Source organism: Macaca nemestrina, chromosome 6 (assembly GCF_043159975.1).
Source record: "Macaca nemestrina isolate mMacNem1 chromosome 6, mMacNem.hap1, whole genome shotgun sequence".
Taxonomy (NCBI): Eukaryota; Metazoa; Chordata; class Mammalia; order Primates; family Cercopithecidae; genus Macaca; species Macaca nemestrina.
Genome location: NC_092130.1, coordinates 49,324,570 through 49,345,969, shown reverse-complemented (window position 1 = coordinate 49,345,969; position 21,400 = coordinate 49,324,570). Strand labels below are relative to the sequence as shown.

At 39.3% G+C, this 21,400-nt stretch overlaps 1 long non-coding RNA gene across 2 annotated transcripts in view; it reads left to right on the top strand.

The window, feature by feature from the left end:
* Nucleotides 1-19,897, top strand: part of LOC105467202 (uncharacterized) — an 82,197-nt gene extending 62,300 nt beyond the window's left edge. The window contains exons 5-6 of one of the 2 annotated variants that reach the window (XR_011624694.1): nt 15,163-15,434; nt 19,255-19,897. This is a non-coding gene — a long non-coding RNA (uncharacterized lncRNA). Of the gene's footprint in view, nt 1-15,162; nt 15,435-16,863; nt 17,142-19,254 lie in introns of those variants that run through there. The other variant, XR_011624693.1, reaches the window with a different exon arrangement.
* Nucleotides 19,898-21,400: the final 1,503 nt, after the last annotated feature.

Sequence of the window (21,400 nt, the reverse complement as noted above, 5' to 3'; positions counted from 1 at the left end):
AGTCACCAGGTTTCTTTTTCTTACCTTCTTTCTACAAAACTCATATTTTAGTGGTTATGTTCTGGGGATGCTATCAGGCTAAGAAGAAGCAAAGCCACCTAGAAGGAAGGATAGTGGCACTGATAAGTATAGGAGTAACTAACTATGCATATTCGATTATCCTAATATATCTCAACCAAAGCATGTGTAAGCCTGGCAGAATACAGTCAGATTTTGTTCTTCCTATGAGGAAATAACCATTCTCTGTAAACTACCAGAGACTTTATCTGGTCTCATAGGAGAGATAAGAAGAAGCTAAAGTTCTATGCCTAGAGGAAGCAAAAATTACTAAAATAGGATCCTGGGCATCAGTATCAGCTGCATTTAATGGTACCAGGAAACTGAAATAATCCTCTTTCCTCTTTCTTTGACACATTTTACCAGCCCTACACCTTTCTGAAATTTAGCCCTTCCTACTTTTTTAGATGTATTTATCATGTGCAATATAATGTTTTAGAGCAGATATACACTGTGGAATAGTTAAATCTAGCTAATTAACAACTGCATTACTTCACATAGTTATTTTTGTGATGAGAATGCTTAACATCCACTATTTTTGCATTTTTCGAGAATGCAATACATGTTCAATAACTATAGTCACTATGCTGTACAATAGATCTGTTGAACGTATTCCTTCTATCTAACTCTATTAATATATCCTTTAACATCTCCCCATCTTCCACTCCCCCTAAGCACCACAGCCTTGGGTAACCACCGTTCTGCTCTCTACTACTATAAGTCCAATTTTTTTAGATTCTACGTATGAGTGAGATCATGTGGTATTTGTCTTTCTATGCCTGGCTTATTTCACTTAATATAATGTTCTGCGGGTTCATACATGTCATCACAAATGACATAATTTTCTTCTTTTTATAGTGGAATAGTATTTCATCATATGTATATACCACATTTTCTTTCTCCATTTATCTGTTGATGAACACGAGTTGATTCCCTACCTTGGCTATTGTGAATAGTGCTGCCATAAACGTGGAAGTGTAGATACTCTTCAGCATACAGACTTTATTGTTTTAGTCATTTCTTTGAATAAGCTTTATACCCCTTGCTCTTGCTCAACTCCTTCTTGAGTACCAATAATTCTTAGATTTGCTCTTTTGAGGTGAATTTCTATATCTCATAGGCAATCTTCATTCCTTTTCATTCTATTTTCTCCTCTGACTGCATTTTCAAATAGTTCACTTATTCTTTCCTCTATTTGATCCATTCTGCTGTTGAGAGCCTCTAATAAATTTTTCAGTTCAGCAAATGTATTTCTCAGTTCCAACATTTCTGTTTAATTTTTTTTATTATTTCAACCTCTTTGTTAAATTTATCCAATAAAGTTCTGAATTGTTTTTCTGTGTTATCCTGGAGATCACTGAGTTTCCTTAAAACTATTTGAATTCTTAGTCGTAGAGTTCAAATATTGCCATCTCTTTAGATTCAGTCATGGGTTCCTTACTTTGTCTGTTTGAGGAAGTCATGGTTCCTTATTTGCTGTTGTTTCTTATGGATATACATCTATGTCTTTGCATTGAAGGATTAGTTATTTATTCTAGTCTTCTCTATCTGGCTCATGTTGGGGTTTATTGGGGTTTTTTGTTTGGTTTGGTTTGGTTTTTTTTAACATATTTGCTTAGAGTCTTTATATTTTACCTGGTGATTTATTTTATTATTTATTTATTTCTGCTAGGTTGCTGCTTCTTTTTTAGCACTAGATAGTACATTAAGCCCAGGTTTGCTTCAGTTCTAGTATACAATCAGAATGCTGCCCATCCAAAATGGGGGAGATTCCAAATTGATTATCCCAGTAGTGTAGAAAGGCTGGCTAAGGGTCTCTGCCCAGGCAACCTGTGCAATGAACCTGCTACAACATGGTGCTGCTAACAGTCGCTCTGATTTGTCATCTCCTTTGGCCAAGTTATAGAGCAGAGTTTCTAGGGCTGGGGTTGATAGTCGCACTCCCTACTTTGTCTCTGGCTGTCCTCAGGGATGTTTCTCCCTTCAGGCAGTCCCAGTGATTCCCATGGATTGAGACAGGAACATGTCTCCTGCCAAGGAACCCAGGTGGTGAGGAAGCTCATTGTTCACCTTGATCTTACTTTGTCCAGTGAAGAAACCCTGAGTCAGGAAAAATTTTTCCGAGTGCTGGTGCCAGGTAGATTGGGGGTACAGGCGCTGCAGATATGGAACTCCAACACTCTTACCATCTGCTCAGTTTTTTTACTTCTCGGTGGCCCCAGGAACTGTTTCCTCATATTAAATTCTGGGCTATTGCTGGTGATACACTCAGCTATGTATGTTTGTTTTGGTTTTCTCAGGGGCAGTGAATCTAGCTTGCTTCTATGCCATCATTATAGAACCAGGAGCTCTTTATTTCATTTCCTTTGGATAGATCCCCAGTAGCAAGATTTCTGGATCTTATGATAATTTTATTTTTAATATTTTGCGGAATCACCATATTGTTTTCCATAGCTGCTGCACAATTTTACATTCCTACCAACAGTGTACAGGGGTTCCCTTTTCTCCACATCCTTGCCAAAACTTTTTATCTTTTGTCTTTTTTATCATAGCCACTCTAACAGGAATGAGGTGATATCTCATTGCGGCTTCAAGTTGCATCTCCCTGACAATTAGTTATGTTGAGCATTTTTTCATGTACCTGTTGGCCATTCGTGTATCTTCTTTGGAGAAATGTCTTTTCAGGTCTTTTGCCCATTTTTAAATCAACTTACCTGTTTTCTTGCTATTGAGTTTGAGATCCTTATATATTTTGGATATTAACTCCTTATCAGATTTATCATTTACAAATATTTTCTCCCATTCTCTCTGCTGATTCTTTCCTTTACTCTGCAGAATTTTTTAGTTCGATGTAATCCCATTTGTCTATTTTTGCTTTAGTTGCATATGTTTATGCAGTAATACCCCAAAAATCATTACCCAGATCAATGTCATGGATTTTCCCCTATGTTTTCTTCTAGTATCATTGTTTCAGGTCTTAGCTTTTAACCCTTTAATTCATTTTGAGTTTATTTTTTATAGAGTGTAAGATACTGGTACAATATCATTCTTCTACATGTGGACATGTAGTTTTCCCAACACCATTTAATGAAGAGACTGTCCTTTCACCATCGTGTGTTTTTCCCCATTGTGTGTTCTTGGCACCTTTGTGACTCGGGGAAGTGGGCATGTGGGAGTGGATATAATGAAGGTAGTTGGAAGACCCACCAGATGATTATGTTACATATCTTTACTGCTAGTACATAAGAATATGATTAATTTTTGACTGTGGTAAAATATGCATAACATAAACTTTACCATTTTAATCCTTTGTAAGTGTAAAGTTCAGTGGCAGTAAGTAAATTCACATACTTGTGCAACCATCATTACCCATCTCCAGAACTTTTTTATCTTCCCAATCTGAAACTGTGTATCCATTAAAAAATAACTCACTAGTCTCCTTCCCATCATCATTGTGTGAAAACCCTCCTTCTACTTCTGTCTCTATGAATTGGACTGCTCTAATTCAATTACCTCATGAGAGTGGAATGACATAATATTTGTCCTTTGTGACTAGATTATTTCAATCCCCATAATATCTTCAAGATTCATCCACGTTGTAGCATGTGTCAGAATTCCTGTCCTTTTTAAGGCTGAATAATATTTCATTATATGTAATATCACATTTTGTTGCCCATTTATCTTCAGGTGTTTTTGTTTTGTTTGTTTGTTTGGACATATTTGCTTATAGAGTCTTTATATTGATAGACACTCAGATTGCTTTTGCCTTTTGGCTTTTGTAATAACACCACCATGAACATGAGTATACAAATGACTGTTTGAGGCCCTGCTTTAAATTCTTTTGGGTATATACTCAGAAATGAAATTGCTGTATCATATGGTAATTCCATTTTTTAATTTTCAAAAAATTTTTAATCATAAAATGTAATGTAACATAATTTACCATCTTAACCATTTTTAAGTTCATAGTTCAGTAATTTAAATACACTCATAATGTGCAATCGTCACCATCATCCGTCTTCATAACTCTTCTTGTCTTGTAAAACTAAAACCCATACTCATTAACAATAACTCCCATTCCTCTTCTGCCCCAGCTCCTGGAAATCATTCTTCTACTTTCTCTCTCTATGATTTTGACTACCTTAAGTTCATCATATAAGTGGAATGATACAGCATTTTTCCATTTGTAACTGATTTATTTCACTTAATATGTCCTCAAAGTTCATTCATGTTGTTGCATATGTCAGAATTTCCTCCCCTTTTCAGGTCGAATAATATTCCATGTATGTATCACATTTTGCTTATCTGGGTTCATCCACTGATGGATACTTAAGTTGCTTCCATCTTTTAGCTGAATGTTTGTTATGAATGTGAATGTCCAAATTATCTGTTTGAGGCCCTACTTTCAGTTCTTTCGAGTATAAACCCAGAAGTGAAATTACTGAATCATATGGTCATTTTAGTTTTAATTTCTTGAGAAACCACCAAACTGTCTCTACAGTGGCTGTATCAATTTACATTTCAACCAGCAGTGCTTAATCTGTGGCCTCACATATGGTCTACCCTGAAAAATGTCCCGCATGCACTTGAAAATAATGTGGGAGCTATTGTCACTTGGGAGAATGCTCTGCACATGTCTCTCAAATTTAGTCGGCTTATTGTGTTAATTTCTCTATTTCCTTCTTTAACTTCTGTCTGGCTGTTCTGTCCATTATTGAGAGTGGGATATTGAAGTCTCCAACTGTTACTGTAGAATTTTCTATATTTTTCCTTCAATTCTGACAGTTTTTGCCTCATATATTTTGATGATTGGTTATTAGGTGTTAAATTTTATAACTGCTATATATTCTTGCTGTACTGAACCTTTCATTAATATATGATGGTCTTTCTTTTTCTCTTGTAAATTTTTTCTTGATTTAAAGCCTATTTTGTCTGATATTACTACAGCAACCCCTGATCTCTTTTGGTTACCATTGACATAGGATATTTCTCCAGCCTTTTACCTTCCATTTATTTGTCTCTTTGGATTGAAAGACCCTCAAAGCATATAGTTGAATTATGTGTTTTTATCATTCTGATAATTTCTGTCTTTTGGTTGAAGAGTTTAATCCATTTACATTTAAGTAATTACTGATAAGGAGAGACTTCTGTCATTTTGCTATTTGTTTTTTATATGCCTTCACAGCTTCTTTTTTGTCCTTCATTTCCTGCATTACTGGGTTCTTTTGTGTTTAGTTGACTTTTTGTAGTGAAATGTTTAAATTCCTTTCTCATTTTCTTTTCTGTATGTTCTACAGCTATTTTCTTTGTGGTTACCATAGGGATTACATCTAACATTCTACAGTTATAACACTCTAATTTGACTTTATACCAGCTTAACTTCAATAACATGCATCTGCTCCTTTACAGCTCCATGTCCACCTTTTTCAGTGATCATGTCAGTTGTAGATGCTATATCTTTAGTGTGCCAAAAAATAATTCTTTTAAATGCATTGGCCTCTTAAATTATGTAGAAAACAAAATGTGGAGTCATAAACCAAAGTTACAATAATACTAGCTTTTACACTTTCTTTGTTTTTGGAAAGATGCGATCTCACTATGTCACTAGACTGGAGTGTAGTGGTGCAATCACAGCTCATGCAACCTTGATCTCCCAGATTCAAATGATTTTCCTGCCTCAGCCTACCAAGTAACTGGGACCACAGACACATGCCACCATACCTAGCTAATTTTTTTTCATTTGTAGAGATGAGGTCTCCCTATGTTATCTAGGCTTGTCTCAAACTCCTGGGCTTAAGCAATCCTCCCACCTTGGCCACCCAAAATGGTGGGATTCAGGCATGAGCCACAGTGCCCAGCCTTAAACTTTTTTTAATGGATTAGTCTCTTACATCACGTAGAAAACAGAAAGTGGAGTAACAAACTGTTGTTACAATAATAGTAGCTTTTATAATTGCCCATGTTCTTGGCTTTTAAGTTTGAATATAATGTGTCTTGGTGTGGTTCTCTAGTAAATTTTTCATTTTAGTTACTGTAATTTTCATTACCAGAATTTCTTTTGGTTTGTTTTTAGATTTTTTCTCTTTATTTATATTTCTATTTTGTTCATACATCATTTTCTTGACTTTCTTCACATATTCCTTAGTTCTTTGAGCAATCTTTAAGACAAATATTTTGAAGTATTTCTCTAGTAGATTTGCCATCAAGTCTTTTTATTGGTCAGTTTCTGTTTATTTTTGTTTTCCTTTGAGTGAGCCATATTTTCCTGTTTCTTTGTATGCCATGTGATTTTTGGTTGAAAACTGGACATTTGAGTCTAATATTGTGGTAATTCTGGAAATTATATTGCATCCTTTCCCCAGGGCTTGCTGCCTTTTGTTGTTTTTATTATTGTTATAGGCTATCTCTGTGCCAAGGATTAAACTTGTGAGGTATAAACTTCACTGAGATGCAAACTTAAGGTCTTTTCAATTCTTTTCTGGGCCTGTATCTTTCTCTGGGCATGTGCAGTCACTTTCTAATTCTCCCTGTATATGCAATTGCTTTTGAACGTCCTAGTCTTTAATGTGTAGCTCCCAAACAAAGAAAAAAAATGAGGGGGGGGAAAGGTACCAGCCCTTTAAATTCCCTGGAAGTTACTTCAGCCAGAGAGGCAGAGGCTTGCAATAATGTGAGATGAGAGGAGCACAACCACAATGACTGCCTCCTCTTTATGGGCACCTCTGTGATCAGAAGCAGCACTCAGCAATCAGAGCACAGATCCCCAACATGTGGAGCACGGCCCTCCTTTTCGCCCCCTCTGGTTCTTGCAAGTTGTGTGCAGGTTGCTTCAGAAACACGTGCATGGCTGCCTGCCATGTAGCTGAGGGGTAGAGAATGAGTAGTTGCAACCTTACTAAGCCAAAATTGACACAAAGTAACTACAATTTACTATTAAAGCCTTCCCCAGAAAGTTGTGAGCCTTGAGCCTTGGACAGACTCCAGACTTCCAAAATAGTTACATCAGATGATTCTGCCAGTACAATTGTTGTTAGGTAGAGAGACAGATTCCTGGTGCATCCTACTCAGCCATCTTCCCAGAACCCTCAGCTTTCTTGTATTTTCTGTTACATTTCCAGTTGTTGGCAAAATTCTTTTTTAATTTTACTTTTATGTTCTGGGATACATGTACAGAATGTGCAGGTATTTTACATAGGTATACATGTACCATGGTGATTTGCTGTACCTATCAACCCATAATCTGAGTTTTAAGCCCTGCATACATTAAGTATTTGTCCTAATGCTCTCCTTCCCCTTGTCGCTCACCCCTGACAGGCCCTGGTGTGTGATGTTCCCCTCCCTGTGTCCATGTGTTCTCATTGTTCAACTCCTGCTTATGAGTGAGAATATGCAGTGTTTGGTTTTCTGTTCCTGTGTTAGTTTCCTGAGAATGGTGGCTTCCAGCTTCATCCATGTCCCTGCAAAGGACATGAACTCAACCTTTTTAGGTCTGCATAGTATTCCATGGTATATATGTGCCACATTTTCTTTATCCAGCCTATCATTGATGGGCATTTGAGTTGGTTCCAAGTCTTTGCTATTGTAAATAGTATTGCAAAAACTATATGTGTGCATGTGTACTTATAGTAGAATGATTTATACTCCTTTGGGTATATACCCAGTAATGGGATTGCCAGATCAAATGGTATTTCTGGTTCTAGATCCTTGAGGAATTGCCACACTGTCTTCCACAATGGTTGAACTAATTTACATTCCAACTTACAGCGTAAACGCATTCCTATTTCTCCACAGCCTCGCCAGCATCTGTGGTTTCCTGACATTTTAATAATCACCATTCTGACTGGCATGAGATGGCATCTCATTGTGGGTTTGATTTGTATTTCTCTAATGACCAGTGATGATGAACTTTTTTCATATGTTTGTTGGCCGCATAAATGTCTTCTTTTGAGAAGTGTCTGTTCATATCCTTTGCCCACTTTTTGATGGGGTTTTCTCTTGTAAATTTGTGTAAGTTCCTTGTAGATTCTGGATTTTAGCCCTTTATCAGATGGATAGGTTGCAAAAAATTTCTCCCATTCTGTAGGTTGCCTGTTCTTTTTATTTTAATTTAATTTTATTTTATTTTGAGACAGGATCTCACTCTGTTGCCCAGGCTAGAGTGCAGTGGTATGAAAACAGCTCACTGCAGCCTCAACCTCCTGGGCTCAAGTAATTCTCCCACCTCAACCTCCCAAGTAGCTGGGACTACAGGCACACACCACTACACTTGGCTAATTTTTCAAATTTCTGTAGAGACGAAGTCTCACCATGTTTCCCAGGCTGGTCTTGAACTCCTGGGCTCAGCCGATCCTCCCACCTCAGCCTCTGAAAGTGCCGGGATTATAATTTTGAGCCACTATGCCCAGCCTTTAGTATATTTTTATTTTAGAAAGCAAAAATGAAAAATGAATTTTAATATCCACTTCCTTTTTGCTTTTAGGGGAAAAAACTAACAACAGATTTTACAGAACCTTTTTAAATTTTTCTTAAAAAGAAATGAAAAGCACACTACCTTACCGTTCATGTTCTTTCTACTTTTAAACTTTGCCAGACTTTGATGTTTTAAACAGTTCGTAAGCAAAGCTGAGTCATAGCGCTATAATCAAGTTAATTACCTGACTCCTTCTTGATATCAAGGGGTTTCTCTTGTTCTGTTAGCTTCACCTGAAGTGGAATCAGTAGGTGGGAATGGAGGTGTACAGCTCTTTGTTCACCCTGATTAACAAGTTCCACTTCCCAACAGTTTTTTGAGAAACCCAGTAAATTCTTAAGACCAGTCAAAGTTCTAAACCATTCACATCAGCATTAGTGGAATTCCTGAGCTCTAACCAAGAGAAACGTATCAAATGATCTGCTAGCATATAAGGAAAGAGCCTCTACTGTCAACCACTCTTTTAAAGACCAACAGGATCAAATGAAATGACAAAGCCAGCTCTTAGTCTGAGACATCATCAAATGGGGTTAGACATACAAATAGTACTTAATGGTTGATCCTCCCTCTGTCTCCCTTCCTGTTTCCATCACTCTCCTGCCTACCTTCTTTCTCAATCTGCGTAAGTTTCCTATGGCTACTGTAACAAGTTACCACAAAGTTAGTGGCTTAAAACAATACAAATGCACTATGTTACAGAAGTCCAAAGTGGGTCTCACTGGGCTGGGAGAGCTTGCTCCAAATTACCATATTGATAAATTATCAATGTATCATCAAGGCTACATTCCTTCTGGAGCCTCTATGGCAAATCTGTTTCCTTGCCTTTTCCCACTTCCAGATGTCATCTGGATTCTTTGCCTTGCAGCCCTTTCTGCATCTTCAAATCAATGATCACAACACTTTGACCACTGCGTTAATCATCACATCTCCTTCTCTGACTCTGACAGACTGCTTGAACTCTCTCTTCTATTTTCAAGGACCCTTGTGATTACATTGGGCCCACCCAGATATCCAGAATAATCTCCCCATTATTAGCAACTGTAATTTAATCTACAACTGTAATATCCTTTTCCGTGTAATTTAACATGGTCACAGGTTCCGGAAATTAGCACGTAGACATCTTTGAGGGACCATTATTCTTCCTACCATGTCATCTTTCTCCCTCTTAAATCATTACAAGGCAAAAGCACTTTTTTAGGTCAAAAATAAATCTAGGAGTATGAAACTGTTCTAAAATTACATAGTGGTAAGAGTTGCATGACCCTGTGAAAATCCTAAAAAAAAAAAAAAACAACAACAACAAAAAAAACCCACTGGGTTGTATCCTTTAAAAGGGTAAATTTTATGGTGTGTGAATTATATTTCAATAGAATATATCTCAAAAAATTTTAAGTTGACTAAGTTCTATCTATCTTGCTGTTCTATTGCTTTACCTATACATTAGCAAGAACTAATACTCACAGTTACTCCTTCCCTAACTTCATCCAATTCAACTCTCTCTTGAGTTGGGATAAGATTATTGAATCCAAAAGTGTCAAATTCTAGAAAGATTAAAGAAGAAGCAGATAAGCAATAATATAGTGTGTCTTGGAACTACAGGGAGATTTTAGCTAACTGATGCTTTCAGACCCAGGATCAAACTCAGTCATGCTCTAGCAGACCTTCTCATTGGGCTCTACGTAATTTAGAATAATCCCCAATTAAATGAAGCGTATATTTGAAAATGTCTTGGGAAGGTATCTGGAAAAGTTTGAATGGCACATGGTAGTAAGTATACTGAAGGAGGAAATAGACACAGGTACGTATCAGCTGCAGCCATACCCGAAAATAAACAAGTGAAAGTTCTATGTAACCAGGAAGACTCTCAGGTGGGTTTAATGACACCAAATCATCAAGAAGATACAAAGAGGAAGAGAAGGAGGGGGAGAGGGAGGAGGAGGAGAAAAGGAGCCCAGAGGTTCTTTATCTGAGACCACAGACTTAAATCACATAGACTCAACTGGTAGGCTTTATTCTGACAACGGAACCTGAGCATAGATGAGAATGTTGATGAAAGTATCCCCGGGGGTGGCGGGGAGAGAGATATAAATATTATGTGGATCAGAGGTTTAGAAAACTTCTCTTGCTATACACCTCAAAATTGTAGTGGTGCAATCACAGCTCATGCAACCTTGATCTCCCAGGCTCAAATGATTTTCCTGCCTCAGCCTCCCAAGTATCCTATACACCTCAAAAATGTATACATAGAATATGTGTGGTAATTTGGAGCAAGCTCTCCCAGCTTCGTGTCTCTGGCATCAACTTGGTTAGAAGGAAGAAGATATTAGAAATATATAGAGAGCATAATAACAGAGAAGGTGCAGTGACAGACAACACTGAAAACTGAACCCTTGGACTGCCATTCATGGGGTGTTCCACAGTAAAACAACCAACCAGTTACCCTGGCTGTCTCCCTTATCTGTCTACTCACTTGAGGGAAAATTCAAAACTGATATTGAGGAAAATGGTATTTGTATCTATTAAAACTACTTTTATTCACTCTGAAAAGTGCCTTTATTTTTCAGAAAATCTCATAACATTTATTAATCCTCCCACACTGCTGTCATAAAAGACAAGCCTGAGATGAGCTTTTTTTTGTTTTTTTGGCTTTGAATTTGCATTTAAAAGAATATGATGATGGAAAGGAGATTTTAAGAATTTACAGTGAACTCAATAAGTTATTTACTGCTGAACTTTTCCTTCACTCTCACCAAGGGAGCACATTTATTATGTTTTCTCTGTGCATTTACATTTCTGAGAAGCCTCCAGAAATGAAAGTGGATAATTAGTATATTTACTCTGCAGCCAGGAAGGCTCCTCATTTTTCAAAAGCTCATAATACCAATGGAATACTTGAGTCAAATATATTTCTTGGTTAGAGATTGTGTCAGTCTAGCTTGATTTTTCAAACTGTGATCAATCCATTTCCACATTGCTCCTTACCTAGAGCAATTGCTCATTGTACATTGCCCCTAAAGTCTCTGAAAACATAATTACAAATTTTCTAGTTTTAGATGGGGTGGGAAAACCCTTCGATGTTTTTGAGGTGAAAATTACCCATCAAAGAAGTAGAGTTAAGTATATGCTCCAGAAAAAAAAAATATATCCTAGTAAAAAATTATATCCTTTTTAGAAAAACAAAAACCAAAGATCCTGTAATTTAATGAATACATTTTATTAATTTCAAACTCCCATAGTAATTTTATCCCAGTCTCTCATAAATCCAAGGAAATGTTAAGACAATCAAACCAAAATTATCAGTAGGTTTATCACCCAAGTTGTGACTTATCCAAAACAAATTATGAACCCCCAAATTGCTTCTGCATACACTATTTCTGCCCTATTCCACCTCCCAACCCCAAATAAAAGCTCACACACGGTATCAACTGTTTAGTCTTTATGGATTGTAACAAAGCTTCATACAGTCAAATCCTATTATGGGATAACTTGCTATCCCACAGATTTGAGGGACAACATGAAATATATAAGTCATTTCTTTCCCAAACACAAGTAGTTGGGTTTTAATGTAATTAGCCTAAGCTGTAAACTGTCAGGAAAATAAAATAATAATCAGTTTCTCAAATAGGTTATCCAAAAGCAGGGTTTCTCAACCTTAGCACTATTAACATTTGGGGCCAGGTAATGCTACATTGTGGGGGCTGTCCTGTGCATGGGGGGGGGGGTGGTGTTTAGCAGCATCCTTGGCTCCCACCCACTAGATGCCAATAAAACCTTCTCAAGTTGTGATGACCAAAAATGCATTCAGACATTACTATAAATCCTCCAAAGAGCAAAATCACCCTCTTTTCAGAACCAGTGATCTAAAGTAATTCAAATCTTAGGTCCTTCATTAGGATCATCAACCCTACTGCTCCTCTTCCTTTGCCTACATGAATAACTGGAAGTACATTTTCTTGTAGAGTAGTTTAAATGTTAAAGTATATTTTTGCAAAATGGATTCCTAGACCTACACAGAGCCCAATTCCACACCAGATAGCAATTTCACAGGGCAAACACCCTCTAGATTGACGGTAAAATTGCTTTTCTCAGCCGGGCGCGGTGGCTCCCGCCTGTAATCCTAGCACTTTGGGAAACTGAGGCGGGTGGATCACAAGGTCAGGTGTTCCAGACCAGCCTGGCCAACACAGTGAAACCCCATCTCTACTAAAAATACAAAAAATTAGCCGGGTGTGGTGGTGGGTGCCTGTAATCCCAGCTACTCGGGAGGCTGAGGCAGGAGAATCACTTGAACCTGGGAGGCGGAGGTTGCAGTGAGCCGAGATTGCACCACCGCAGTCCAGCCTGAGCGACAGTGCAAGACTCCATCTCAAAAAGAAAAAAAAATTGCTTTGACCACAAATTGTTCAGTAATTATTTCCTTTTCTCATGTAAGCCCACCTTTTCTATCACGACAATCAACGAGCCTTTCTCCGTGATGCCTTTCAGAACCTTGGGCACCTCTTGCAAATCTCAACCCATAGTGTTTCTTGGGCCAACACTGGTTGCCTTACTTTGTAAGCTGTACAGTTCCCCTCAATTGATCAATAATCAAATTTTCTTAGGAGACACTTTTTCAGTAAAGGTCCTATTAGACACATCATATGTTGTAGTTTAGAGTTTTCTTTGGTTGGTTTGGGGCTTTTGTAAAATATCTGTATCCTTTTCATTCATGACATACATGTATATATATTATCAACCTAATATAACAACAGAGAAAGTGGCTCTAAAATTAGCTTATTCAGGAATAAATGACAAATTGCAATTCAGGAATACACATGCCATGGTGACCCATGGAGGGGGCACAGGCCTCTAAGGAGGCAAAGGAAGGCAAGGGTTTTCAAAGGCAAAATGAGGAAGGTTACATACATTATTTTGAGATAATTATCTTTGGCTACAAGGATCAATAACAAGGGTGGCATCAGTTCAAGGCTGACTAGACAGTTGTTGGGCAGATGCACTTCCAGAAGTGGTCTTTGTAAAAAGTTGTAGCGGCCTTTGTGCAAGGTTGTGATTTTCAGAGAATCTTTCTAATAGTTTTCATCACAGGAGTGTGTGTGTGAGAGCCCCTCCTTTATGGCCTTCTGACTTCATTTTGTTAGGGTTTGGCATAAGTGGCTTCATTTTGATTCTAACAACTTTCATTATGTGTGTGTATGTGTGTGTGTGTGTAAATATATATCCTGAGATTGCCAAAAGCTGTTTTTAAATAGTCTCGGATCTCCCAAGCCTTTTTTTTTTTTTTTTTTTTTACCTTTTTAGCTATTCTTTTCTTTTTTTCTTACAAATAACTGAAATCTATACTAGTACTTTTTCTGAATTTCAGTTTTGCTATGATGATTTTTTTGTTTTCCCTTTCACTAAAATTGTCAGAGGCGTGTGAACCAGAGTAACTCAATCTTGAATAGGGGCTGGGTAAAATAAGGCTGAGATGTAGTGGACCGCACTCCCAGATGGTTAAGGCATTGTCAGTCACAGGATAAGAGGAGATTGGCACAAGATAAGGACATGAAGACCCTACTGATAAAACAAGTTGCAGTAAAAAACCTGTCCCAAATCCACCAAAACCAAGATAGCCATGAGTGTGACCGACCTCTGGTCGTCCTCACTGCTGCACTCCCATCAGCACCATGACAGTTTACAAATGCCATGGCAAGGTCAGGAAGTTACCCTCTATGGTCTAAAAAGGGTAGGCATGAATAATCCACAGCTTGTTTAGCATATCATCAAGAAATAACCATAAAAATGGGCAACCAGCAGCCCTTGGGCCTGCTCTGTCTATAGAATAGCCATTCTCTTATTCCTTTACTTTCTTAAACTTGCTTTTGCTTTGCACTGTGGGCTCACCCTGGATTCTTCCTTGTGTGCGACCCAAGAACCCTCTCTTGGGGTCTGAATTGCGACCCCTTTCCTCTAACAATCACATCTAATCAGAATCATCTGTAGGACTCAGCAAATCATTAAGGACCTGGACTCCCTATGTTCAGGGTTTGAACTGGACTTGGGAGACAAGCAGCTGAAATGCCACAGGGAAGGGGAAAAGGAAGCAAAGAAGTGATCAGGCTGGTGCTACAGGAGAGCTGAGGCTCTGAAAAACGTTGTCCACACAGCCTCACTTAGACGCCAGGTATCTGGAAGCTGGGCCTCCCTGCCTCTACACACAGCACTCTGGCTATGGCATTTTGGGGGCTTTTCTGCCCCTCGTTTTTCCCTCATGGCTCCCATTCATGGTCCTATTCAGGTCTCACTTGATGCAAATAAAGGAGAAGACAAGGGGTGATCACAACTCATGTGATAGTGTCTGATCTCCCAGGACTGGTCCTATGACACTGGCCCAGCGATTCCAGAATGCTTCCATGTCTAGCTCCAAAACCACATATTGCCTTTACTTATGGACCATAAAGTAGCCTCTTTGACCTGTACAGAATCCTGATCTGTGCAAACCTCATAACACTGGAGCTGAATCTTGGATGCATTCCTCCTTTGCCAGTTAGCACAGTGTTAAGCTTTGCAAATAGAGGGCACTGAAGGGGCATTACAGAAAGAAAGGGCCTCTTTTATAGCACCTGGCATGCTTTCCTTCCTTCTTTGCCCTGCAGCACTCAGCTAGCATGCAGAACAACCAGCAGAGCTAACCTCCAGCAAGTTTCAGGGACACCCAGGCAGGGAACTTTCCAGAGAGTTCTATGGGTGCCACAGATGACTTCCCATCAAGTTCAGCAGCATTCCATGAGTTCTGTAGGCATTCCAGCCAGATTCCTGAAGAGTACCCTGCTCCTGCAGATGGGAGGCCTCCTAATGAATCCCACCTGTGACCCAGTCAACTTCCCAAGAAATTCAACAGCTGCCCCTTGCCAAAGAAAGCTTGCAGGTGAGTTTCTTCAGCACCCCAGCAGATTATTTCCTGCTTTTCAACTTTGACCGGCAGCACATCAACAAACTGCTTTGCCATCCTGTAGATTATGGCCAGGCCCCCTACAAAAAAAAGTCTGTCAGCTTTGGATAGGGAAAGGGAAATTTTCCAAAGAGTTCCAAATTCAAGGACACTCTGCCTCAGCTCAGGGGATAGTGACTGTCCCATCTATCTGCTATTGCTGTACTTTTTATGTTCTCTTCAACCCCTCAGTAGAGTCAGTCACTTATTACCCAAGCTCCTGTTACTAGTTGATAATTCTTTATGTTCAAATGTTAATGTCTAGTGACTGTGTGGTCTCTGTGTACTAACTTGTCCCTGACCAATACGAACTGTATCACCATTTTGGTTTTCAAGAACTCCGCAATCTTATTATTTTAGTCTCAAAAAAGAGGATGCCAATTTAGATAAAGGTGAAACAATAATTCCCATATCACCTTCAGCTACTCCAAAAGATGATCACATTCTTATGTTGTAATGCTATTGTAGTGTGGCCAACTCCACCTGAAAGAGACAGTGGCCTTTGGGAAAAAAACAGGGATTCTTGGTATTAATGAAAATATTGAGCATATGCAGTATCATATATATCCAGAGCAAAAGAAAAAGAGGTGGCATATTAGAATGAGTTGATCACAAGTGCTAGAAACTCAACTTATGCTAAATTCAACTTTAAAGAAAGAATGTTTAGGAAGGATGTTTGGCTTTGTCACAGAATCAAGGAGCTGCAATAACTCACACAGCTTCAAGGATCTTAGCAATTAGAACTGGAGACTTGATAGCACCAAAGTGCTCTCTCTTTCTCTCTGTTTCTCAACCCATCTCTCATTTTTGCTAATCTCTGCTTGACTTCAACATCACCCATAGCAAACAGGATTTTGCCCCATGGCAGGGGGGAAAAGAGTGGGTGCCACAAATTCTGTTATCATATTCTCACAGCTCAAAACCAAAAAAGAGGGAAAAAAATCTCCTCCCTCTTTTGGCTGCACTTTAAAGAATCCTGGGGATGATTGTCCCCATGCAGGGCACATGCTCAGCCTGGACCAATTACGGGGCCCAGAGGGACTGGACACTAAATAGTCTCAGCCTATGTAACGTGCCCATCCTGTGATCAAGAGGTTCTGAGTGCATTACTATAATAAATGGAGGGCAACCTCATTGATTAGATAACCTCAGGGTTACCTGGTGTAATGTCTACCTGACATAACTGAATTTCTACCCCATCTTAACTCTGTTTCTCTTTAAGAAACAGGATGCCTGCTATAAAAATTTCCCTTTGTAACCAGACCAGGTGAGACTAGTTAGAACCAAGATAGCCAACCAAATAACTTCAAAAAGACCTCAGACTTCATTATAATCTTGTTTCCATACTAAATGGCATTCCCACCAGTGCTGTGACAGTTGACAATCACCATGACAATTACTGGAAGAGAAGCCATACAAGGACAAAAAGGAAGGCAGCACTCCAGTTACGGGAAGTTCACCACCTATTTCCAAAGAAGACATGACTATTCCTTCCCTCACTTTTAATGCCAACTCCTTCTTTAGAGAAACCCTAAATTTTAACCCCCTCACCTCTCACTTGTCAAGAAGTTGATTTGTGAGCCATGCTCCTGCTTCTCAATTCCATGGCCATAGATTAAAGCCTGTTTTGCTTGACAGTCACTTAAGGTGTCAATTATTGGCTTTGTGACAACAAACAGGGAAAGACCCCATCTTTGGAGAGACCAGCTTTGTCAGTAACGTCACGACTCTCCCAATAAAATGACTGTGAAAGCAGCCGTGCACGGTGGCTCACACCTGTGATCCCAGCACTTTGGGAGGCCAAGGAGGGTGGATCACTTCAGGTCACAAGTTTGAGACCAGCCTGGCCAACATGTCAAAACCCTGTCTCTACTAAAAATACAAAAATTAGCTGGGATGGTGGCGGGTCCCTGTAATCCCAGCTACTCAGGGGGCTGAGGCATGAGAATCACTTGAACCTGGGAGGCAGAGGTTTCAGTGAGCCAAGATCGCACCACTGCATTCCAGCCTGGGCGATGGAGCAAAACTCTGTCTTTAAAAAAACAAAACAAAAAAAAAAAAAAAAAAAAAACTGTGAAAACTACATAATACATAACAATCACTATGTTAAATGAGTTGCTGAGATGGCAAGAAAGTAAAGAATCTATGGCAACCAAAAACAGAGTGTGGGGAAAAGCAGTCTCAACCCCCACTCATCCACGCAAGAATGAGCTTTGGGCCTGGAACACTGCCTTGCCAAGAGATAAGGAGCCCACACAGCCTGTGCCAGGCATATTGCTTTGTGTGGAAATATCTCTGCCTGTTTCCCACACCTCTGTTTCAAGCTCAATGTATGCTTCTTTGCTCTGCTTAAGCATGTGTGTCAATGGCTCTCAAGCATACCCCCATCTTTCAGTATTTCAGAGTCTACGGGGTGAAAAAGGGGTCATTCTACTGTGACACAGGGAACCTGTTAGCCATGGGAAGCAACACATACTATTGGAGCTGATCTTGCTCTATGTCTTTTCTGTGTCAGTTAAAGCACTGTCCCATCCAGTGCTTGACTGTGTTGTTTTCCTTGGTGACTCCAATACCAAGTTGGACTTCTCTTCCTGGTGGTTGACACGGTGATGATCTTTGCTATCCTCCATGTAGTTGGTGTCCTCCCTGGCATTAGTAACTAGTGCATGGTGTTCTGCTCTGTACAAAGTGAAAGAAGGAATCCTAGAGCATGATTCAGCTGAAAGAGTATGTCCAACATGGATGATCTAGAACTTCCAGGTTTATCTTCAAACATACAAGTATAGGGAAATAGGGCCTGCAGGAACCCTAGCAGCAGAGCTGTTATCAGACCTGGTCAGAAGAGATGAGGGGAGAAGGGTACTAGAACCCACAAGGAGAAAGCATTTGATAGAGTAGGCCACCTTGAGAGATGCAAGGATCTTAGTTGAAGGAAACAGCCCTTGTAGTGAAGAGGCCAGGATAATATTAGCCTAACCTCACACTTTTTCTCTGATCCCCAGATGGGTGTTGGTCACACCCTACTGGAAGCCAGAGAGCCTAGGAACCCCATTTAATTAATCATACTACAGATCAGCCTCCTAGGCTGATCCACAAGGCAGATCTCTAGGAGAAAACAGAAGATTTTATATATATATATATATATATATATATATATATATATGTGTGTGTGTGTGTGTGTGTGTGTGTGTGTGTGTGTGTGTGTGTCTGTGTGTGTCTGTGTATATATATATACACACACATATATATATAATCTCCTAATTGGCCTCCTTGCTTTTAACCTTCTTCCACCCCCACCTCTTTACAGCAATCAGAATGATCCTTCAAAATAAAATTTACTAGAGTCTCTTTCCACTTAGAATTCCATAATGAACAATTTTCATACCTTGTCCTTCAAGATTCTCTCTATATAATTTGGATCCCACGTATCACTCCTCCTCACCTAGTTTCACTTTTCCCCTTGATCGCTATGCTCTAGTCATATTCATCTGTCAGTTTCTAGAAAACACCAACATTTCCACCCTTAAGCAAGCCTTTACACTTGCTGATCCATCTTCTTGGGAAGCTCTTCCTTAACTTTTCATGCATCTAGCTTTCCTACAGCCATCAAGTTTCTGCATAAATGTCACCTCCTCAGAAAAGACTTCCATGATCGCCCAATTGCAATGCTTGGTTATTTCACTAATAACACAGTGGAATGTGCAATTGTGTTATTTATTCACTTTTCTACTTGTCTATTGTTTGTCTTGCCTATTAGAACATAAGATCCAGCCGGGCACAGTGACTCACGCCTGTAATCCCAGCACTTTGGGAGGCCGAGGTGGGCAGATCACCTGAGGTCAGGAGTTCAAGACCAGCCTGGCCAACATGGCAAAACCCCATCTCTACTAAAAATACAAAAATTAGCTGGGCGTAGTGGCGCATGCCTGTAATCCCAGCTACTGGGGAGGCTGAGGCAAGAGAATCGCTTGAACCCAGGAGGCAGAGGTTGCAGTGAGCCGAGGTCGCACCATTGCACTCCAGCCTGGGCAACAAGAGTGAAACTCCATCTCAAAAAAAAAAAAAAAAGAACATAAGATCCACAAAGCTAAGGAATCTTCCTACCTTGTTCATCAGTGTATCCCCAGTTACTAGCATAGGACTTGGCATAAAGTAGGTATTCAGAAACCATTTGTTAAATGAATGAGTGATTTCTGGTCAAAAGGCTCATCTTTAGTAACCCACCTTCATCTGTAATCATTTATTGATGTTACTAATTTCTTAACGAGGTGCCTCTGTCACCACTGTGGTACTGATATTAAGTAGTCATCTGTTTAAAACTAACAAAGATTCATTAGAAGTCATGGTGCCCTAGAAATTCTCAAAGACTAGGAAATGTAATACAGTTCTACAGGGGGTGTTTTTTGAGGGAAAGACTGAATAAACATGAGACTTCTGCTTGAGCATTAAAGAAGAAATAGAAGCAAGTCTCAGAAACACTGATCTTCAGTGAACCTCCTAAAAAAAAAGAACAGAGGAATATTCTCAGGCTCAGAATACCTACCTGAGAACACAGAAATGGTGTATGTATTCTTTGGTTATTGTGAAAGCCCAGCCTCACACTAAACCACCATCACAGTGTCAGAAAAAGGCTTCTATCATTCCTCCAACTCACAAAAAAGAAGCATGCAAAGGGGAAAAGGAAGTCTTCTTTATACTGCAGTATAGAATACCAATTATAGAAAATTGTGTAATTAGAGCTTCTACAAAGTCAACTTGTTTGGCCAACAATCACATAGATCCTAAGCAGGGGATGGTGATGAAAATTTGGCCAAGGGAAAATATCTTAACAATGTACACAACTAACTGATTAGTAGTAGAATGAAGGTCTTCAGACAAATTCTTCATTTCACTTTTTAACCACATCACAATAAAACAATCTTAAAATAAAATGAATAACTTTTTAATATTTCATCATGCTTACTCCATACAAATGTACAAGCCTAAATGGTACATAATATTGTCAGTAAAGAGGATACAGAGTTGGCCGGGTGTGGTAGCTCACACCTGTAATCCCAGCACTTTGGGAGGCTGAGGCAGGTGGATCACCTGAGGTCAGGAGTTCAAGACCAGCCTGGCCAACATGGTGAAACCCCATCTCTACTAAAAATACAAAATTAGCCAGGTGTGGTGGCATGCACCTGTAATCCCAGCTACTCAGGAGGCTAAGGCAGAGAATCACTTGAACCCAGGAGGCGGAAGTTGCAGTGAGCTGAGATTGCACCACTGCACCCCAGCCTGGGCAAAAAGAGTGAAGCTCCATCTAAAAAAAAAAAAAAAAAAAAAAAGGATACAGAATTAATCAGTTTTCCTCTCAGTTCCATTACATATAGAAAGTTACTTAACAGACCCTTTAAGTATTCTGTGGACTTGTTTGTGTGCCAATCTGGGCAGATAAACTCTTAGCTCCGAACCCTAAGGTAATCCTAATTATGCCAAGCCTTTGAACACCTCTAAGAATGTGGCATCCCACACTGCAGCTAACAGTTCTAATGATAACCATCCAATACAGGTCAGTGAATATTTTGCAAAGCCTCTTGACCCAGTGCAGAGGAAAGCTTAGTTCCTTCAAGGCAGAGGCATTTCCCAAAAGTCTGGAAAGAAAATTGGAAACCTTTGGTTTTCCATTTATTCCAGACAACGAAAGCAAATCCTGAAATCTTTTTATCTCTCTGCAAATGTCTACAATCTTCACAAAATATTCAGAGACTTGAGATTCATAAGTATGTAGGACTACATATGCCCTTTGGGCACTCCAACAGAAATTTCCTGACGAACTTTCCCAGCCTCGAATTTCTTCCAGAGAGACAGATGATCTCTTCTTCCTGACTTGATTAGAGTCCAGTGTAAGCATTTGGGTAGAA